At 48.6% G+C, this 19,014-nt stretch overlaps 1 long non-coding RNA gene across 3 annotated transcripts in view; it reads left to right on the top strand.

Annotated features, from left to right (window-relative positions):
• Window positions 1-19,014, top strand: part of LOC142248955 (uncharacterized) — a 447,867-nt gene that overhangs the window by 19,789 nt on the left and 409,064 nt on the right. The window lies entirely within an intron of this gene.

Genomic DNA, 19,014 nt, shown 5'->3' with positions numbered 1-19,014 from the left:
GAAAACGCGGCTAAAACGCGGGAAATACGCATGCATTTTCAGCGCTAAATTTCAGAAAAATGCAACTTTGGATAAATCAATTAAGGCAAAAACGTGCGTTCTAAACTGTAAGTAGGAGAACGCAAAGTGGGGCCTTAGCCTTAGAGATGAGTGAATCAAGCAAAATTCAAATTTGTCTGTTCCTGCAGATTTTACTAGGAAATTTGATTTGCTGAGGTTTTCTCTGGGAAAAAAATGTCATGTCCTTTATTTTGCTCTGAGTTCAGTAGACATCCCAGAGCATAATAAATGTAAGATGTAAAAAAATTAAAAAAAAAATACTTATGCTTACCCCTCCGGCCGCCCCTACTACTCTGTGCCTGCTATCTGGTCCTCCATGCAAATAAATTAGTTGTTCATCTTTTGAAGATTGTGTAATGTAAATGGAGATTGTTCATAGGTTGAACAACCAAACCAACAAAAAGGAGAAGTGGATCGTTTTTTGTTTTTGTTTTTTGTCCTGTATCAACACTTGCTGGTTGAGAGTTACAATTGCATAGGTCATTGTTCAAATGATTTTTGGCTCGTGTAAATAAACCCTAACTAAACTCTGAATATCTTTTTTTGAAGTTTGGCAGGCACTTTGTGTGTAGATTCGTGGAGGTTTGGATCCTAAGACTGGCTTTACACGTTGCGACATCGATAGCATTTTCTAGCGATGTCCAGCGCGATAGCACCCGCCCCCTCGTACATGCGATATGTTGTGATTGCTGCCGTAGCAACATAATCGCTACGGCAGCTTCACACGCACATACCTGGTTGGCGACGTCGCTGTGATTGCCGAACAATCCCTCCTTCAAGGGGGAGGTGCGTTCGGCGTCACAGCAATGTCACCGCGATGTCACTAAGCGGGCGCCCAATAGAAGCGGAGGGGCGGAGATGAGCGGGACATAACATCCTTCCTTCCGCATTGCTGGACGCAGGTAAGGAGATGTTTGTCGTTCCTGCGGCTTCACACACAGCGATGTGTGACGCCACAGGGGCGACAAACAACATCATATCTCCTGATGTAGCGACATTATGGAAATGAACGACGTTACACAGATCAGCGATTTTTTACGCTTCTGTGCTCGTTCATCGTCTCACTTAGGATTTACACGTTGCGATGTCGCTACCGGCGCCAGATGTGTGTCACTAACGACGTGACCCCGATGATATATCGGTAGCGATGTCGCAACATGTAAAGCCCCCTAAGACCCCCACTGATCTGCAGGCAATTAAGGTGGCTGTCAAATCTAAAAAAAAAACAGGTTTAAGGCCTCTGCCACATTCACGTGAAAATCACGAACGTGCCGAGAGACACGTATTTCCCCTGCGTGTTGCGTGCAGGTAAGTACGTGCCTCTGGTACGTGCGGGACACGTGTGTTCTACGTGTGATATCCGCGATAGCACACGTAGAACCGGTAATTAACATACTCACCTGGTCCTTCCTGCTGTCCACGCTGCTGTCCGTGGTGATGATCCTCGGTCTCCAGCTCTCCCGTCTCCCCGCTGCTGCCAGGCAGTGAAGTGAATATTCTATGAGATTAATGAGCGGCGGTCGGCAGCAAGAGGCAGCAGCAGCAGAGACAGGAGGGCTGGAGAAGGTGAGTAAATGTTTTTGTTTTTTTTCACTGACACGTGTGTTTTCTCCGGCGCGTGTCACACGGGACCGCATCCACACTACACCCGTGTGGTACGGGTGTGGGCCGTGTGACACCCGTGCTGCGGGAGAAAACACTGACATGTTAGCGCTTTGAAAAACGCACACACGTACAAACGCACACGGACACACGTTCCGTGTGGTTTTACGTGTGTGTGCCTGCTACAATAGGGTAGCATTGCTTAATGTGTCTCCGTGCCGCCGGTACGTGTATAAAATGACAAACACGTGCCAGCGGCACGGATGTGTGTCGCAGGCCTAAAGCTCAGTTTCTCTCTAAAGGTGGCTTTACACGCTACGATATCGCTAAAGAGATCTGGTTAGGGTCATGGAATTTGTGACGCACATCCGGACACTTTAGCGATGTTGTTGTGTGTGACACCTATGAGCGATTTTGAATCGTCGCAAAAATGTTCAAAATCGCTCATCGGTGACATCACCCCCTATTCACAATTATTGTTGCTGCTGCAGGTACGATGTTGTTCGTCGTTCCTGCGGCAGCACACATCGCTACGTGTGACACCGCAGGAATGAGGAACCTCACCTTACCTGCGTCCAACGGCAATGAAGAAGGAAGGAGGTTGGCGGGATGTTCGTCCCGCTCATCTCCGCCCCTCCACTTTGATTGGGCGCCCGCTTAGTGACGTCGCTGTGACGCCGCACGAACCACCCCCTTAGAAAGGAGGCGGTTCGCCGGTCACAGCGACGTCGTTATGCAGGTAAGTATTGTGACTGTTCCTAGCGATTTTGTGCGCCACAGGCAGCGATTTGCCCATGTCGCACCACCAATTGGGGCGGGTACACACGCTAGCGATATCGGTAACGATATCGCAGCGTGTAAAGCGGGCCTAAGACATCACATAAGCGCACTGACATCAGTGATTCCTTCTGCAAACAGATGTGTCCAAATGTGTTTCTAACACTGGTTTACATTTAATATATTTCAGCAAAGGAATAGCCCGGACTGCTGCCCCAAAGGGGCTCAAGGGAGGGCAGCATGACTAGGAGGGATGCCAGGCCATAGGGTCAGTAAGGGGTTAATGTAGGATGTAGTTTGAGCGGGAAATCTGGGGGTGGAACTAAGGGGCAGTTACGACTAGGGGTCAGATGATTGGTCAGGGGGTGGTGCTGTTGGGGGTTGTATATAGGTCAGGTCAAAGGGTGGGAGGGCATTCTTACCTGGACAGTGACTGGAATCGTTGGATCCTGAAGATGGAGAGCTTCTTAGCACATATGCAGAAGATGGCGAAGCAGCATGGCCAGCGATGGATGACGGAGCAGCTGCAGCGGTGGTCCAGCGAAGGAGACGGCGTGGAAGATGGGACCCCCCTGCCTCCGAAGCGGCAGCGAAGATCGCGGCCTCCGGAGTGCCTCAGCCCAGAGATGACCCCGAGAAGCCGGCAGCGGAGACGAAGCCCCAGCGGAGGACCCACGACGGCGGCGGCGGTGGATCTGGAGGTCGGGACATCGCGGGGCCTGGGCCGGAAGTCGGGCCGCAGGCAGCAAGGCAGCGGGGCGGTGAGGGACGTGGCCGGCCACCCTCCTGTTTCCGGATCTCGGCGCGCTTTGGTGACGCGCGCGTCGCGGCCGCGTGACCCGGCGCGGTCACCTGAACGGTAACCTGACCCAGCGCGGTCACCAGGCCCGGCGTGTTCACGTGGTCCGGCGCGATCACGTGACGTGGCGCGCACACCAGACCCGGCACTCCCTGCAAACCCGTCCTGCTCCCTTGGCCCGTCCTGCTCCACTGACCTGGCGCGGTCACGTGGGGCGGCAGCGCGATCACGTGGGACGGCGTCACGGTCACGTGGGACGGCGCCGCGGACACGTGGGGCGGCGGCCCTGTCACATGACCGCGATTCATTGGCAGGGGACCCTGCAGCACAGCACGGAGCACGGAGAGGGGGAAGGGACTCTCCGGTGCACCTTGGGGCGGAGCCTATGCCGGAGCATAGGGCTCCAGTGACAGCAAGGGGGCCAAGTCGGCGGCCTGGATCGGGATGGCGCAGAGACGGGACAGAGGACTGCAGGCAGATGACGGCGGGATCAGTGATTTCATGCGGGGCTGTCGTCGGGCAGGCCTCCGGCAGGATTATCGGGGGAGGATCGGCTGACGGAGCGCAGCACAACACCGCACCGCATGCAGAGGTTTCTCGGGGCGGACCGGGCTACAGGTCGAGCCTGCCGGACGGCGGGCTCCCTGGTCCAGGGTCCAGTGAGGAGGACAACATCGGGGAGGACGACGTCGCAGAGGATGACATCACTGGCGACAACGGACCGGCCAGAGTGCGTCGCGGAGGACACGTGACGGCTGTTTCGGGGACTTCTCGGAGTCAGCCTGGTAAGACCATTGTTTTCCCTATTTCTAGCATGACTGGTTTGGCTGTTGGTGGTGAGTCTGGTGGTATGAGCGGCGTGCAGGGTTTGGATGGCGGTGCTGGTGGTATAAGCGTTGTGCCCGGTGGCCCTGGTGGGGGGCCTGGTGTGAATCTGGTGCCGGGTGACGGCAGTGTGGCATCCGAGTTGCTGCGTTTGGTTAGGGGTTTATTTGCCCCCACGGGGGGCCCTAGCATGGTGTGGCAGGGAGCGGCTGGCGCGCCGGTTCAGGAGGCCGGGGCCACTGCAACCAGTGCGGTGACCAGCGGAAATGTTGTTAGTGAGCCGGTGGTGGTGGCTCCCGCTGCCCCAGCCGCTGCTGCGGTGGATGTAGTGCGTTTAGATGACAAAGCGAGAGGGGAGGTGTATGTTTGCTTTGATGGGCCGTTGGGGGCTCATTTAAAGCAAGAGGTCAGGGAGAAAATATGGAAGGATGAATATGTTGAGATATTCTCGTTGCTACCTCTGGAGAAGTTTAACCTCGATCGGGTTAAACCGGATGAGAGCAAAAAGGACGAGGAAGAGCGGCGGCGTTATCGCCTTATTCCTCGCACTTTTCAGAACTGGTTACAGGCGTTTGTGATACTGGCCAGTGTTGTAGGGGAGAAAGCCCCGGACAACTGCTCGGCACTTTTTTGTTATCTGGATTTGATATGCGAAGCATACAGGACTTATGGGGGGACTGCTTGACTGCGATATGACGAGCAGTTTCGCCAGAGGAAAGCGGTCAGACCTAGTTTACGATGGGACCACAAGGAAATTAGCCTCTGGATGCGGCTGATGGCTGCGCCGAAGTTGGCATCGCAGTCCTTTCCAGGGGGCTCCGGCGGGGGATCATTTGGGGCCTTGCCGGGGCCCAAAAAGGGTGTTTGCTGGCAGTTCAATGAGAAGGACTGCCGTTTTGGGTCCTCCTGCAGATTTAAGCACGAATGTTCGGGCTGTGGCGGCGCCCACAGTTATCTCAAGTGCTTTAGGAAGGGAAAAGGGAAGGCCGCAGAGTCTTCGTCAAAAAGGGAGGACCCCAGTGATGGTAGATCGGATGGCGCCGTTTCTAAGCAGATACCCGTGCCGGGTGACGGCGGAATTGTTGAGCAAAGGTTTTAGTTTTGGTTTCAAGATACCGTCAGTTGTTAAGACGGGAGAGATTCGTTTAAAAAATTTACAGTCGACTCGCTTACATGGTGAGATTGTTGCAGATAAGTTACAGAAGGAGGTGGAATTAGGACGGATGGCGGGGCCTTTTGATGCCCCTCCATTGCCTGACTTGGTGGTGTCCCCGTTGGAGTTGGTCCTAAAAAAGGAACCTAACAAGTTTCGGCTGATTCACCATTTGTCATATCCTACTGGCAGGTCGGTGAACGACGGTATTGATCCGGAACTGGTTTCGGTATCGTATGTTCGTTTTGATAAGGCGGTGGAATGGCTGAGGAAGCTGGGTCGTGGCTCGCTTTTGGCAAAAATGGATGTGGAGGCCGCCTTCCGTCTGTTACCGGTGCACCCGGACAGTTTTCACCTGTTGGGGTGTTGGTGGGAGGACAAGTTTTATGTGGATTGTTGTTTGCCTATGGGCTGCTCAATTTCATGTTCCTATTTTGAAAAGTTTAGTTGTTTTTTGGAATGGGTGATTAAGGAGGAGGCGGGCCTGGATTCAGTGTTGCACAATTTGGACGACTTTTTGTGTATGGGGCCTGCTGGATCTCCGCAGTGTTCCCTTTTGCTTCGGACAGTGGAGCAGGTTGCTCGCCGTTTTGGTGTTCCATTGGCACCTGAGAAGACGGAGGGTCCGGTTACGGTTTTGAAATTTCTCGGAATTGAGTTAGATACCATTGCCATGGAGTGCCGCTTGCCGGAGGACAAGCTGGCGGATTTGAGGTGTTGTGTACATAGGGCCCTGGAAGCCAAGAAAATTCGTTTACGGGAATTGCAGTCCCTCTTAGGCAAGTTGAATTTTGCTTGTCGGATTTTGCCGAAGGGAAGAGTTTTTTCCCGTAGCTTGGCTCAAGCCACCGTCGGTGTGTCGCACCCTTTGCATTTTGTACGTTTAAAGGTGGAACACAAGGCGGACTTGCGAGTGTGGTCCCGTTTTTTACAATTGTATAATGGACGGTCATTGTGGCTTCGTGAGGTGGTGTCCAATGATGAGTTGGTCCTTTATACGGATGCGGCGGGGTCCAATGGCTTCGGGGCATATTTCGGGGGGAGATGGTGTGTCGGCAGGTGGCCCGAATCTTGGCGGGTTTCCGGTTTGACCAGGAATTTGGCCTTGTTGGAACTTTTTCCCATTGTCGTGGCCATAGAGGTTTGGGGGCAGGATCTGAGAGACAGAAAGGTGCGTTTTATGTGTGAAAACCTGGGGGTCGTTCAGTGTGTTAACAAGTTGACAGCTGATTCCCCTCCGGTGGTGGATCTCTTGCGGCATTTGGTGTTGAAGTGTCTGGAGCTGAATTTGTGGGTTTGTGCGGTGCATGTGCCGGGTGTTCTGAATTCCGTGGCTGATGCTTTATCTCGCTTCCAGTGGGACCATTTTCGAATGCTGGCGCCGGACGCGGAGCAGCAGGAGACCGTGTGGCCCGTCTGGTTGTGGGACCTGGTTTGCAGCCGGCCTGGGATTTGATCAAACAATCGGTGGCACCCAGTACGTGGCGCAGCTATACTGCGGCGTGGGATCATTGGCTCGAGTTGGTTGCTGAGGTTGGAGGTGATGTACATGAAGATGACAGGGTTTATTTAGTTTTATTAATGATGGGTAGAGCGAAGGAAGAAGGCCTGTCATGGTCGGCGGTTGCTGGCAGGCTGGCTGGCATGGCTTTCTTTTTTAGGTTACTGGGTTGGAAGGACGTCACTAAGGATTTCATGGTGCGTCAGGCATTGAAGGGCTACCGTAGGGCAAGGGCGTGCCGAGACCTTAGGCGCCCGGTGTCTTTTGAGTTGCTGGGCAATTTGTTGTCAGTTTTGCCCCGTGTGTGCTTTTCAGAGTATGAATGCCGTTTGTTCGGGACCGCTTTCATTTTGGCCTTTTTTGGTGCGTTTAGGATCAGTGAACTGGTGAGTAGGAATGTGAGGAGTCACGGAGGTTTGTTGTTGGAGGACGTGGCATGTGGTGTGGATGTGGTACGGTGTTGCTTGAGACGGTCAAAGACGGATCAGCTGGGCAGAGGTCGTGTGGTGGAACTGTGGGGTGTACCTGGCCTGGCGGAGTGCCCCGTCAAACAGGTTTTGTCGTTTTTAGAGGTGAGGGGAACCCGCCCTGGGTCCCTTTTGTCTCATCAAGACGGGTCAGCCTTTTCCAGTTACCAGTTTGTCTGCATCTTTCGGAGGTGCCTGCAGTGTTGCGGTCTCAATGAGGCTGAGTTCGCGTCTCATTCCTTTCGGATTGGGGCTGCGACTCAGTCGGCTCGTTGGGGCCTGGGCGCGCAGGCTGTCCGTAAGATTGGACGCTGGGAATCGGCTAGGTATAGATCCTACGTGCGGCCAACCTTGTTGTAATGTTGTGTGGGGGGTCGGGGCGGTATTTGCTGGGTCCTCATTACCCCCTTTCTTCCCCATGTCCCCCCCCCCCCATGTTGTCACTTTTTGTCTCGTAGGATTACCTTTGTTGGTATGGGTGCTTGGTCACTCGTATGTGTACTGGGGTGCGTTTCGTGCGGGAGTAAGACCGAACGGCCGTCAGTTGGGGGGCCCCAGGGAAAAGGCGATAGTGCGATGGATCGGCGTCAGGGGTATGCTGTGGAGTGAAGTTTTGCCTACCTGGCGCCACCATTCAGAATTGGATAGACCTCCGGACGTGGTAGTGCTACACGCGGGTGGGAATGACTTGAGTCTTCGGGCGTCCAGGGACCTGATCCAGGACATAAAGTGCGACTGCCTGCGGCTCCTGTCATCCCACCGGGGTCTAGTGATTGTGTGGTCTGATATTGTAGCGCGGCGGGCATGGCGGCGCGCCAGGTCGGTGGAGGCTGTTAACAGAGCGCGTAGCAAAGTTAATCGTGAGATTGGGCGTTTTGTTTCTCGGGTCGGGGGTGTCTCGGTTCGGCACCCAGAGTTGGAATCAGCGTCCCTTGTTGCGGCGGGACGGGGTCCATTTAAATTCGGTGGGGAATGATATCTGGGCCTCAGGGCTTATGGAAGGGGTCGAGAAGGCTTTGGTGTTGTGGGAGGACTCGCGCGCACAAGGGGTCATGCACACTCGCGGTGGCGGAAAGGAGGGGGGTGTCTGAAGGTGGGGGTTTGCACAGAGGAGAGGACGGAACCCAGTGCCGGAGCGGGTTATCTCTAGCGGTGCAATTGTTTGGTGAAACGGGTCCTTGCTGGGTTGAGTCTCAGCGGGACATGGTGTGGGCAACATCTGGCCAGGGCTCTCGAGTCGGTGTGTTGCGGCTGAGGGTCAGGAGGTGGGCTGATGTTGCAAGGAACAGTTTGGTCAACCTTCAGTTACCCCCCCCTCCTTTTTCGGGTGTTCTTCAATGAAGATGTGTAATGTTATATGGCTTATGTTTTGTTATTAATAAATGGGGCTGCTGTGGCCTTTATATCCAATGTCACGCAGTGTTTTGTGTTTATTTTAGATAAGAACCCTGGTGGGTAGGGGGTGTTGGGTGAATGATAAGGCCTTCAGTCAGACATTCCGGAGTCATGGTTTTCTACTTTCTGGAGTGTTCACTGCTTTATAGCTCTGGTCTATGATTCAGCTATAGCCATGACTCCAGTTTACCTGAATTGCCTGTTGAAGTCTGAGGTTGTCTGTAATCTCTCCACTCTGTTCAGAGTCGCACACTTCTATCTGCTTTTCCATGATTTACACTGCACTTTCTTTTTAGGTTAGATCTCCATATTCAATGCATAACGTAGAGGTTAGTAACACATATTAGGCTTAATACTTCACAGAATCCTATTTTATGTCCACTGTCTCACTGTCGGCCTTTCTTACTAAATTTAATCCTAGAGGATACATATTAATGATGAATAGTATATCACAAAGCGCTCAAAATGCATGTAATTATACATTGCATCAGAATATAACTAGATAGCAATATGTAATATAGACTGATGCACTCTAGGCTGTAATTAATGGCTTGACTTTAATAACTATTTGTATAGCTGATATCAAAGTGTATTACATATAAAACTTTCATTGGTATCTATTACTCACTGTGTATACATACATTACATTACTTACCATGTACTGATCCTGAGTTACATCCTGTACTATACTTCAGAGCTGCAGTCACTATTCTGCTGGTGCAGTCACTGTGTACATACATTACATTACTTATCCTGTACTGATCCTGAGTTACATCCTGTATTATACTTCAGAGCTGCAGTCACTAGTCTGCTGGTGCAGTCACTGTCTACATACATTACATTACTTATCCTGTACTGATCCTGAGTTACCTCCTGTATTATACTTCAGAGCTGCAGTCACTATTCTGCTGGTGCAGTCACTGTGTACATACATTACATTACTTTGCACTCACTATTCTGCTGGTGCAGTCACTGTGTACATACATTATATTACTTACCATGTACTGATCCTGAGTTACATCCTGTACTATACTTCAGAGCTGCACTCACTATTCTGCTGGTGCAGTCACTGTGTACATACATTATATTACTTATCCTGTACTGATCCTGAGTTACATCCTGCATTATACTCCAGAGCTGTACTGATGTATGTACACAGTGACTACACCAGCAGAATAGTGAGTGCAGCTCTGGAGTATAATACAGGATGCAACTCAGGATCAGCACAGGATAAGTAATGTAATATATGTGCACAGTGATTGCACCAACAGAATAGTGAGTGCAGCTCTGGAGGATAATACAGGATGTAACTCAGGATCGGTGCAGGATACATCATTTATATACACAGTGAGTCAAATAGAAAATATGACAGTGAACTTACAAAGTAACTACGGTAATTTGTTTATGCACCTGAAGTACCTAAAACTGTATTGGGAACAAATACCCGTGTATGTGCAAACATTAGGATACTAGTAGCATTTTTACACAGTTTTGTAATGTTGGAGTGTAGTTGGTAAAATAAATGTTCCTGGTAAATGAATTCTATGATAATTGCAGTACTATAGAATATAATACAGCGAGGGTGCGGCATGTTCTTTGTTCAGGACACTTATCTTACTCTCAGTGCTCTATCAAGTTATCTGAAGTTAATATAATCAATAAGTAATAGACGCCTATTACTAAAACATCTACTAAGCGATGCCTGGAATGATTAGAGGCATTAATAATATGAAAAATAATTTGATGAAAACACTTACACAAGTCGCTAAAACTCAATTACAACGTCATAAGGAGGATTTATTGTGAACATAGTTTTCTATAACAAGACTGTTTTAGGTCATCTGAGACTTCTCTTTCAGGTTTCCAAAATGTTTCTTGTCATCACATATGAGCACCGAGCCTCAGCTCTAGAATATTAATCCAAGGTTAAAAAGATTGTCCATGAATAAAAAAAACTACATTACTAATTTTTTACCAGACGCAACCTGTGGGTAGGCATGGTACAATTCAACAAGAATCCACCATGTTTTTTAATATCAGACTACCCCCCTTTAGAGGTTCATATTCACAGTGAGTCTCATCCTCAGTTTTTGTTTGGAGTCACAAATAAGTCAAATGTGCTTAAAGGGTTTGGGCTTTAACTCAGCGTTCCATGGTAAGCACTCCATGGAGAAGCTGAAGATTATATGTCCTACCATTTACTCTTGAGGGGAGGTGAGACGAAAGGGAGAGGTGCAAAGTGTTACTACAAGGGCACATTATAGGGCAATAGGTGAAATTGTGAAAGGGGGCACAGTATTGCTAGGAACAGTATGTGGGGTTATATTATACAGAGGGGTAGTTTGTCTGGGATATTATACAGAGGGGTAGGGTTATATTATACAAAGAGGCAGTGTGTGTGGGGATATTATACAGAGGTGCAATTTGTGGGGGATATTATACAGAGGAGCAGTGTGTGGGGTATATTATATAGAGGGGCAGTGTGTGGGGGGATATTATACAGAGGGGCAATGTGTATGGGAGGATATTATAGAGGGGCAGTGTGTGTGAGGGGGATATTATACAGAGTGGTATTGTGTGTGATATTATACAGAGGGGCAGTGTGAGTGGGGGAATATTTTACAGGGAGGTAGTGTGTGGAGGAATATTATACAGAGAATATTATACAGGGGGCAGTGTGTGGGGTATATTATATAGAGGGGCAGTGTGTGGGGGGATATTATACAGAGGGGCAATGTGTGTGGGAGAATATTATATAGGGGCAGTGCATGTGGGGGATATTATACAGAGAGGTATTGTGTGTGATATTATACAGAGGGGCAGTGTGAGTGGGGGAATATTTTACAGGGAGGCAGTGTGTGGAGGAATATTATACAGAGAATATTATACAGATGGGCAGTGTGTGGGGAGATTTTATACAGCGGGGCAGTGGGTGGGGGTATATTATACAGAGAGGGAGTGTGTGGGGGGATATTATACTGAGGGGTAGTCTGTAGGATATTGTACAGAGAGGTATACGTGTGTGCGTGGGATATTATACAGAGAGGCTGTGTGTGTGGGATATTATACAGAGGGGCAGTGTGTTGGGATATTGTACAAAGTGGCAGTGTGTTTGGGGGATATTATACAGAGGGGCACTGTGTGTGAGGATATTATACAGAGGGGCAATGTGTGGGGGATATTATACAGAGGGGCAGTGTGTGGGGGGATATTATACAGAGGGGCAATGTGTGTGGGAGGATATTATAGAGGGGCAGTGTGTGGAGGATATTATACAGAGTGGTATTGTGTGGGATATTATACAGAGGGGCAGTGTGAGTGGGGGAATATTGTACAGGGAGGCAGTGTGTGGAGGAATATTATACAGAAATATTATACAGAGGGGCAGTGTGTGGGGAGATTTTATACAGCGGGGCAGTGGGTGGGGGTATATTATACAGAGGAGTGTGAGGGGGGATATTATACTGAGGGGTAGTATGTAGGATATTGTACAGAGAGGCAATGTGTGTGCGTGGGATATTATGCAGAGAGGCAGTGTGTGTGCGGGATATTATACAGAGGGGCAGTGTGTGGGGATATTGTACAGAGTGGCAGTGTATGGGTGGATCTTATACACAGGGGCAATGTGTGTGGGGATATTGTATATTGAGGCAGTGTGTGGGGGGATATTACACAGAGGGACAGTGTTTGTGGGGGTGTTTTATACAAAGGGGCAGTGTGTGGGGTGGATTTTATACAGAGAGGCAGTATGCGTGGTGGGATATTGTACATAGGGGCAGTGTGTTTGGGGGATATTATACAGAGGGGCAGTGTGTGGGGGGATATTATACAGAGGGGCAATGTGTGTGAGGATATTATACAGAGGGGCAATGTGTGGGGGATATTATACAGAGGGGCAGTGTGTGGGAGGATATTATACAGAGGGGCAATGTGTGTGGGAGGATATTATAGAGGGGCAGTGTGTGGAGGATATTATACACAGTGGTATTGTGTGGGATATTATACAGAGGGGCAGTGTGAGTGGGGGAATATTGTACAGGGAGGCAGTGTGTGGAGGAATATTATACAGAAATATTATACAGAGGGGCAGTGTGTGGGGAGATTTTATACAGCGGGGCAGTGGGTGGGGGTATATTATACAGAGAAGGAGTGTGAGGGGGATATTATACTGAGGGGTAGTATGTGGGATATTGTACAGAGAGGCAATGTGTGTGCGTGGGATATTATGCAGAGAGGCAGTGTGTGTGCGGGATATTATACAGAGGGGCAGTGTGTGGGGATATTGTACAGAGTGGCAGTGTATGGGTGGATCTTATACACAGGGGCAATGTGTGGGGGGATATTGTATATTGAGGCAGTGTGTGGGGGGATATTACACAGAGGGACAGTGTTTGTGGGAGTGTTTTATACAAAGGGGCAGTGTGTGGGGTGGATTTTATACAGAAGGGCAGTATGCGTGGTGGGATATTGTACATAGGGGCAGTGTGTTTGGGGGATATTATACAGAGGGGCAGTGTGTGGGGGGATATTATACAGAGGGGCAATGTGTGTGAGGATATTATACAGAGGGGCAATGTGTGGGGGATATTATACAGAGGGGCAGTGTGTGGGGGGATATTATACAGAGGGGCAATGTGTGTGGGAGGATATTATAGAGGGGCAGTGTGTGGAGGATATTATACAGAGTGGTATTGTGTGGGATATTATACAGAGGGGCAGTGTGAGTGGGGGAATATTGTACAGGGAGGCAGTGTGTGGAGGAATATTGTACAGAAATATTATACAGAGGGGCAGTGTGTGGGGAGATTTTATACAGCGGGCAGTGGGTGGGGGTATATTATACAGAGAAGGAGTGTGAGGGGGGATATTATACTGAGGGGTAGTATGTAGGATATTGTACAGAGAGGCAATGTGTGTGCGTGGGATATTATGCAGAGAGGCAGTGTGTGTGCGGGATATTATACAGAGGGGCAGTGTGTGGGGATATTGTACAGAGTGGCAGTGTATGGGTGGATCTTATACACAGGGACAATGTGTGGGGGGATATTGTATAGTGAGGCAGTGTGTGGGGGGATATTACACAGAGGGACAGTGTTTGTGGGGGTGTTTTATACAAAGGGGCAGTGTGTGGGGTGGATTTTATACAGAGGGGCAGTATGCGTGGTGGGATATTGTACATAGGGGCAGTGTGTTTGGGGGATATTATACAGAGGGGCAGTGTGTGTGAGGGTGATATTGTACAGAGGGGCAGTGTGTGTAGGTGGATATTACACAGAGGGGCAGTGTAGGATAGATTATGGAGAGGGGCAGTGTAGAGGGTGTATTGTGAACAGGGGCAATGTAGGGGGTGTATTATTATTAATTTTCTGGGGAAATACTTAATTTTCTGGAACAATTTCAAGGGTGGAAACACTTTCAACCATGACTGTGTGTATATGTGTATTTATATATTTAGCCACACCCACATGAAAAAGGTTTAGAAAGGGATGGACAACCCTTAAGGCTAAGACCGCACTTTGCTTTTTACCTGCTTTTTTGCTGCTTCTTCAACTGCAGCGTTTAATGCCAAAATGGATGTGTTTTGCAGTTCAAAACTCAAATGGCAAAAACAATTGAAAAGTCATTGTCGGGGTAACGTCGTTAGTGACGCACATCCGGCGCCGTTAGCGACATTGCAGCGTGTGACACCAAGGAGCGACGATCAACGAGCGCAAAAACGTGAAAAATCATTGCTTGTTGACACGTCACTCCTTTTCCAAATATCGTTGCTGCTGCAGGTACAATGTTGTTCGTCGTTCCTGCGGCAGCACGCATCGCTATGTGTGACACCGCAGGAACGACAAACATCTCCTTACCTGCGTCCACTAGCAATGAGGAAGGAAGGAGGTGGGCGGCATGTTATGGCCGCTCATCTTCGCCCCTCTTCAGCTATTGGACAGCTGCCATGTAACGTCGCTGTGATGCTGCACGAACCGCTCCCTTAGAAAGGAGGCGGATCACTAGCCAGAGCGACGTCGCAGGGAAGGTAAGTCTGAGTGACGGGTGTTAGCGATGGGCAGCAATTTGCCCGTGACGCACAACCGATGGGGGCGGGTACGCTCGCTAGCGATATCGGTAATGATATCGCAGCGTGTAAAGTACCCTTTAGGCTATGTGCGCACGCTGCATTTTTTTGTGACCACAAAGATGCAGCGTTTTTGTACGTTTTTGGGCCAGAAAAATGCCCCGACGGTAAAAACGCATTAAAAAAACGCATGCGTTTTTTGCTGCGTTTTTGTTGCTGCGTTTTTTCCAATGCATTGCGTGGGTAAAAAACACTTGCAAAAAGGCAGAAATAATTGACATGTTGCATCTTTGTGGTCACCACAAAAAGGCACCTAGAACAAAACTGCACTGTGCGGATAGCAAACATGAAAAATCATAGACTTTGCTGGGGAAACAAAGTCATGCAGTTTTTACACCAAAAACGCACCGAAAAACGCGCAAAAATGCTGCGAAAAAAGGCATAGCTTAATACATTTCAAAGAAGACAATGACCCAAAGCACATATCTGTTGCATTTCTGAAGAAGACCAGGGTGAAAGTGACCAAGTGTCTCCTCATTTGAGTCCAACCGGACACTTATGGGGAATTTTGAAGAGATAAATTGTCATCTCTCTCCAGTCAGCGTTCAGGCTCTCTAAGGCCCTGTGCGCACTTACCGGTTTTTGCAGCGGATTTTTTGCGGTTTTGCTGCATGTTTCGCTGCAGAAAATGTTCATAACATCTCTGCAGTGAGTCACCAGCAAAACCTATGGGAAAAAAAAATCCTGTGCGCACTAGGCGGAATTTGACAGCTGCATGTTTTGCTGCGGGATTCCCGCAGCAAAAACAATTGCATGTCAATTCTTTTCCGCACGTCGCTGCGGGATTTCACTACATTGACTCCAATGTAATCGTGAAATCCCGCAGGGAATAACGCAGGCAGCAAATTCTGTGCGGTTCACTGCGTTTTCCTGCGTTATTCCCTGCGGTATTTCGCGGTTTACCTGCGGTAATGTACATCGCTTGCCTGCGGTTTTGCAGGGAAGTGATGTCATTATGACAGGAAGAGGAGCAGAGCAGAAAGTAAACATACACACACACACACACATCACACACAGACATAGAACACAGACACAGACATATAGAACACACATAGAAAGCAAACGGAAATATAGAAAAAATAAACACGTGGGCTCCGCTGTATATTTACCGTCCAGCCGAGGTAAGCAAACAGCGGCGGCCCAGTATTCTCAGGCTGGGGGGCGGGCGAGGGGCAGGGTTAATGTCCCCCGTCTCCCTCCCACCTCCTGCAGCCGAGAATATCAGCCGCAGCTGCCCCGGGACTGTCGCATGCATTATGCGGCAGTACCGGAGTGTCCCCGGCTCTTCCTGCTGCCGTGATGCAGTGGCAGTCAGGGTAATACAAGGAGTTAATGGCGACGGATCGCCCCCATTAACTCCAGGCTTGATCATGGCAGCGCCTATGAGACAGCTGACATGATCAACCCGTAAGTAAAGTGAAAAAACACACACACACAGAAAAATCCTTTATTTTAAATAAAACACAAATAAGCCTAGTTCACCCTTTTATTAACCCCTCCCGAAACAAAGCTCCAACGTAATCCACAGCTCCGGCGTAATCCACAGGTCCTGCCCTGCTTACATCCAGCCGTGACTGACACAGCGCTGAATGCAGCCTCGCAGCGAGACAGCAGAGGTAATTACCGGTCATTTCCCACGGCCGGTAATGTGAACTCACTACCGACAGTGAGAAATGCAGCGTGTGCTCACAGGGACTCTATCTATCTATCCTTCTATCTATCTATCCCTCTATCTATCCCTCCATCTATCTATCTATCTATCTAAGAAGGAAATTACTTTTTTTTTTTTTTCAATGTGCTTTACTGCATTGAATGCATTAAAGCACATGTACCAACCCGCACGCGGCAAAACCGCGGCAATACCGCGAACAATACCGCGGTAAAACCACAGCAAACCGCATGCAGTTTGCCGCAGTTTTTTACCGCGGGTGCGGTAATCTTTCAGACCCGGCGGAATTTTCTTGAGAAAATTCCATTTTCCAGTGCACACAGGGCCTAAGAGCTCGTTCATAAGAATGGAAAAAGATAGGTGGTAGAAAATATTGCCAACTTTTTCATTCCAGACTTGGTGCTGTCCTTAAAAATCATGGAGATTGTACAAAATACTCAATGTAGTAATTTTTGATGTGGGGTGTATTCATTTTTGCATCAACTATGTGGGGTGTATTCATTTGTGCATCAATTGATAAGTTATATTATAACCTTACTACATTTATGTTATAGGAAAAAAATGTTCTTTGAAGTGCAGTCTTGTCAAAATTTTGCTAATTGTTCCTGTATTCAATATAGAAGAATTGCCGACACTTCCTAAGCTTATATTATATGTTCCTATATTCAGTGAGATGTTTACTAAAATCATACTTTTCAAAGAGGGTGTACTCATTTATGCTGAGCACTTCACATATATATAGTATTTCTATATATCTATATATACACATAGTGCTAGGGCCATATAAGTATATATCATGTTCAGCCGTATGTCCACAGTGCTCTGCATCATTGTGGACTTATAGCAGTTTGAGAGGACAGGCTTGTGTTCAGGCTGTAAGAGAACCAGGCCTCGTTGCCCATAGTGACCAATCACAGCACAGCTTTCGCTTTACCTCAGCAGAGATGAAAGCTAATCCCTGGTTGCTGTGGGGGATCCAGTCAGTGCTGGTCAGTGAGGCGTCCGCCACACACAGGTAGTCTTTCCTGTGACAACATTTATGGTATATAATTTCATTTTCTGACTAAAAAAAATGTACATGACTTATAAATGTTTCCATTTAGTAGCCAGAGGCGCTGAGGGCAATTCTTGTGTATAGAATAAAAGCAAGATTAGGCAATTTAAGAAAAGACGGGGAACCAGCCCCATCTTGTGTATTTTGTGGACACAACTTAATGGTTGTGAGGAGACGCAGACTCCATTATCATTTATTTCAGTTTCAGGGTCATTAGTAAATCTATCAGGTCAAAGATGGCGAAAAAAAATCGCAAATTATAACCAGTTTCTCCACAAGTGCGGCTTCTGTAAAAATATGCTGCAGTTGTATATGGCCCTTCATATACTGTCCCTCACACTACAGCAGGTCAGGACGTTACTACTATATTGTCACTATATACCGTACATGGCGGATGTCGCTGAGCTACACATGACTCCAGCGTCTAACAGCAGCGAGCAGCACTAGCTATAATCACTGACAATGGCGGAAAACTGGCACAATCACTGAGGGGCGTCCATATGGCACCCACCTCCCAGTGGCACAATTGTTGGCGCCGATGTATGCCACCACCGGCTGCCCCATCGCCACCACCTCAGTGCCCCTATGAAGTCCAGCCTGTGGCTGCTGATGTTTTCAGACTACGGGTGAATATACGTAATGTGTCCATTTCGATCTCAAGCCATGGCTACTTGATGGATGAACGCTCTGTAGGAGGCTCGATCTTGTGCAGCCTAGATAGGTCCACTAGGGCAGAGTTCCCCAACTCCAGTCCTCAAGGCCCACCAACAGTACATGTTTTTAGGATTTCCTTAGCATTGCATGGGTGTTGGAATGATCACCTGTGCAGGTGATTAAATTATCACCTGTGCAATACTAAGGAAACCCTGAAAACATGCACTGTTGGTGGGCCTTGAAGACGGGAGTTGGGGACCCCTGCACTAGGGTATTCTCCTCCTAGATAGGTCCATCAGGGTCTTCTTCTCCTAGATAGGTCCATCAGGGTCTTCTTCTCCTAGATAGGTTCATCAGGGTCTTCTCCTCCTAGATAGGTCCATCAGGGTCTTCTTCTCCTAGATAGGTCCATCAGGGTCTTCTCCTCCTAGATAGGTCCACCAGGGTCTTCTCCTCCAAGATAAGTCCACCAGGGTCTCTTTTCTGCCATTAATTTGATTGTATCCAGCCATCGGGTTGCTGATCTTCCTCTTCGTCTTGTTCCTTCTATGTTGTCCTGTTTTTTGCACCCTGAACTGATGTTTTTATTGATACCATTTTACAGTAGATAGGCTATTTTCACACAGGGCTTTTTTGGTAAGGTTTTTTTCCTGACCAGAACCTGATCTTGTGGCAGGAAATCTCATTTGAGTAATCTGCGTTTTTCATGTGTTTTCAGTGGCGTTTTTGCTGCAGATTTGGTGCGGATTTGCTGCATTTTTTCTACAAAATGGGTTGTATCAATGAAAAAACACAGCAAATTTGCAGCAAAGAACTGACATGCTCATTCTTTAAAAACCTGACCAAAAATGCAGGTATTTGACAAAACAGTCAGGAATAAAACCTGATGTGTGTGTGTGTGTGTGTGTGTGTGTGTGTGTATGAGTTTTCAGAA

This window comes from Anomaloglossus baeobatrachus, chromosome 8 (assembly GCF_048569485.1).
Source record: "Anomaloglossus baeobatrachus isolate aAnoBae1 chromosome 8, aAnoBae1.hap1, whole genome shotgun sequence".
Classification (NCBI taxonomy): domain Eukaryota; kingdom Metazoa; phylum Chordata; class Amphibia; order Anura; family Aromobatidae; genus Anomaloglossus; species Anomaloglossus baeobatrachus.
This window is presented reverse-complemented; position numbering and strand designations above follow the sequence as displayed.